The sequence below is a fragment of the Octodon degus genome, unplaced genomic scaffold (assembly GCF_000260255.1).
Source record: "Octodon degus isolate 3935 unplaced genomic scaffold, OctDeg1.0 scaffold00062, whole genome shotgun sequence".
Taxonomy (NCBI): Eukaryota; Metazoa; Chordata; class Mammalia; order Rodentia; family Octodontidae; genus Octodon; species Octodon degus.
Window position 1 is genome coordinate 8,873,913 of NW_004524638.1, and position 3,924 is coordinate 8,877,836.

Below are 3,924 nucleotides of genomic sequence, written 5' to 3' on the forward strand. Positions count from 1 at the left end.
AAACTTGGTGGGCTGCAGAGATAGCTCAGCGGTCTAACCACCTGACTACACAAGCACAAGGACCCAGGTTTGATCCACAGCACCACATACCATCCTGACCCCACCCTAGACCCACTGAGCTAGCCACCACGACCACATGTGGTGACGCACATCTATAATTCCAGCACTGGGGAGGCTGAGACAGGAGGATCACAAGTCTGAGCTATGTAGTGAAACTCTGTACCAAATACATTAAAAAAAAAAAAAAAAGCCAAACTTTCTGAATAGGGAAGAAAAAGGAGGTTTGAAAAGAGGGGATTAGAATGAGAAAAAAAAGAATCAAGATATATCATGTACAGATACAAATTCCATATAATGAATGTGGTCATTATGTATACCTAATTTGTACCAAGAAGTTTAAATAAAAAATAAACACTTGGTTAAATGCTGAGAGAAAAGAAATAAGCAGAAGGAAATAAGGACAGTAAGTCATATGCCGAAGGACTTAAACAGAGGCAATATTCTTCAGAAGCTTGGCAGTGACCACTGTCCCACCCTGCCACCGTGCACACCCGGCCATCCTACCTGGGGACCCGACATCTGATCATGGTATTGCACCCAATCCAGAAACTAACAGCATGTACCTGAATCTCCTAACGCACTGCTCACCTCCTATTTCCTGTGCTAAGTATTCTGCACGCCTTTTTCCCCTTCTGCACCATAAGCTCCAGGGAATTAGGCTGTATTTTTTTTTTCTTTCCAACATTGGAGATGATATTTAAAAATTAATGTTCGCCGAGTTTTAAAATGAGCACATCTTACTTTTGGCTGGCTCTTCGCTGGCTTTCATACGTGGGGGGAAATGTGATGGTGGGGACAAGGTGAGCCGGAAACGCCAGCTCCAAGGGTCTCTGTCATCCAGATGTGCCACAGCAGCTGCAGCTGGTGACACTGAAACTTGTGGACCATGGCAGCTAAGAGAGGGCAGATGTGGTCGCTCAGGCTGTGAGCCAAGGAGAAGCCCAGAGTGGTGGTTTTAAAATGCCCACAAGTCCTTAGCTTTAAACAAGCGACTCCTTTAAACAAGGGAGGGCCAGGGAGATGGCTCAGCGGAATAAGCGCTTCCCTGGCAAGCGCAAGGGCCTGAGTTCAGCCTGAGGTCAATCCCCGGTTCCGCCAATAAATAAATAAATAAACAAACAAACAAACAAGGGAGGTCAAAGTTCCAGCCCTACACACTGATCGGTACTGACTGGCTCACTTCTAATAAGTAGAAAACAACAGAACTATTGGTGTGTGACCCCAGCCCGGGTCATGAGAGACGGTTTTGGCTTGGGCCTTCTGGAGTGCACACTCTAGGGGAAGCCAGTAACACCTGATGGAACCCTGTGGAAAGGTCACAAGGTGAGGAGCTGAGCCTGCTGATCTGCCAGAGAGCCATCTTGGAAGGCGCCTCTCCAGCGCCCCCGAAACCTGCAGCAGATGTACGCCCTACCAAGACTGTTCTTTCTGATCAATACTTTATTAGCATATATTAATTATGCAGAACATTGTGTTACATTACGGCACTTCCTTACATACATATAACATACATTTTTTAAAAAAATTAATCATTTATTTATTTGGTACAGGGTCTCACTATGCAGCTCAGATATGTAGTGATCCTCCTGTCTCAGCCTCCTCAGCACAGTGAGTCCAGGCATGCGCCACCATGCCCAGTTTCAGGGGCCAGCACAGCTTGCAGTACAGGGGCTCGAACTTGGGACCTTGTGCTTCCCAGACAGGCACTTAGACTGCCAAGCTCTCTCCCCAGCCATATAACATACTTTATCAGATCCTTTATCCCATTACCCAGCCCGGCCCTTTTCCCCAACCCCCTTTCCCTTGTGTAATAGTCCTCCTTTTACTTTTATGTCATCTTTCTTTCTCTAGATTTCACACATGAAGGAAAATATGAAACTCTTCTCCAAGTCTGGTGTATTTCCTCCTCTAGGATCATTTCTAGTTCCGCCCATTTTTCTGCAGAAGACATGAGTTCATTCATCTTTGTGGCCGAGTCACCCTCCGCTGTGTATATGTGCCGTGTCTCCTCGGCCTCTATTTAGTCACCAGCACTGAGGCTGGTACTGCACCTTGCCTTTTGTGACTTGTGCCACAATAAACAGCATGTGTAACACCTCTGTAGTATGCTGACTTTAGTCCCCTTGGAATATCTGCCAAGGAACAGGACTAAGGATCCAATGCTACCCTACTGTTAGTTGGGTTTATTTGGGGAACTTTTGTACTGATTTCCACGATGGTTGTGCTGATGCACACTGCAAGGAGCTGTGACACCCCTCTCTCCAGGCACCCTCAGCAGCATTTCTGATTCTTACCTTCTTGATGATAGCCATTCTGACTGCATTGAGCTGGAATCTTAATGCAATTTTGACTCCTCACACTTCCCCACTGGCTAAAGATGTTGAATATTTTTTCATATAATTATTCCCTCCAAGATCCTGGCTGAAACTTTATAAGAAACCCTGAGGCAGAGCCCTGAGCTAAGCTAGTCCCAACTTCCTTGCCCACAGAAAACCCAAGCACTTGTTTCTTTAAATGGTAAGCTTTGGGATAAGTTATGCAGCAAAAGACAATGCATAAACCCAATGAGAAGCTGGCCGAAAAGAAGCTAAGATAGAGAGGGGGGATGGGAAACGGGACTGCTAATGGCGTCCGAGTTCCCCCTTTCTACCACCTCTGCACAATAGCGAGGCGGCCTTCAGCCTTGCGTGGAGGCACTATCTCCATCTCACATAAGTTCCCACCTTCCCTTTCTGTCTGCTAGAGTTTACTTCTTCAGGTATCCTCCACAAAATATCTTGAAGTAGGGCAGCCCAAACAGCTCAGTGGATTAAAGTGCCTGCAAGGGGCACAGGGGCCGGAGGTTTGATCCCCGAGCCTGCCGTGCTGGCCCCACCGCTGAGCCTGGGCATGGTGGTGCACACCTGTAATCCCAGGTCTTGGGAGGCTGCAAACAGGTGCATCACTACGAGTCTCACTAGTAGTGAGACCCTGAAGACCCTGTAGACCCTTCCCTAAAATATAGAAAAGAAAAAATATCTTAAAGTATTGACTTGGATTAAGAAAACCTTTTTCTGGCTTCTTTCTTCTTAGAAAAAGCAAACCTTGTTTTAAAAAAGGGTGTCCAACTTTACTGCACAGCATGAGGTTACAGTGTTCTCTGGGTGTGAGATCTCGTAGGAGGGACAGCGAGGAGGAAAGCAGGAGGCCCACTAGAACGTGAGAATAGAGAGGCCTATTCCCTGGCCCCAGGCCTGTGACGGACTCAACCCCAGGAAGAGTTGATCCCTCAGTATTACTCCCCATAAAGCATATCAGCATGTTTTCAGCCCATGCCTGTGTTATAAGAAGACATCTGGACTCTAAGACAAGTGACAAGTGTGAATGTCCTCTGAGCATATATCTGCGCCTCGGGAGTTTGTAGCTAAGCCAGTGGAGGAGTGCTCAGTAGCAGGCACAGGTCACTCCAGCTCTCAGCTTGGCTCGTTCTGCTTCCGGGAGCACTTTCCAGGTCCACAGCTTGGCGGCGAGGGGCTTTCTGCCAGCGCTGTCCATTTCTAGGGAGGCTCAGAAGGCTGCGGGGCTGGAGCAGGAGGGTCACCTTCGCCATGGAAGTGCCACTTGCTCTCACTATTGGGATCTTAAGAAATCGTGGGGGAGAAATTAGAGTTCAAGCCTGGAAAGCGCGGGGCTAGTTCTCCTTGTGGCAATGCACTTGCTAGCCATGGGCCTATGGCTTACGCTCATCACCAGGGCAGCTCTTCAGGGCATGCCTCAGCATGGCCTGTGCGTGACTTCAGTAATTTAGCAGCCTTCGCCAGCTCCTCCCTCTGAACTCACATGCTGGGAACGGTCCTCTGGAAATGTAGGCTGTTGTCGCTTTGT

General features: G+C 48.0%; 1 protein-coding gene across 4 annotated transcripts in view; it reads right to left on the minus strand.

Moving 5' to 3' along the window:
• Fer1l6 (fer-1 like family member 6) overlaps positions 1 to 3,924 on the minus strand; it is a 170,277-nt gene that overhangs the window by 107,281 nt on the left and 59,072 nt on the right. The gene's annotated exons all lie outside the window — the stretch shown is intronic.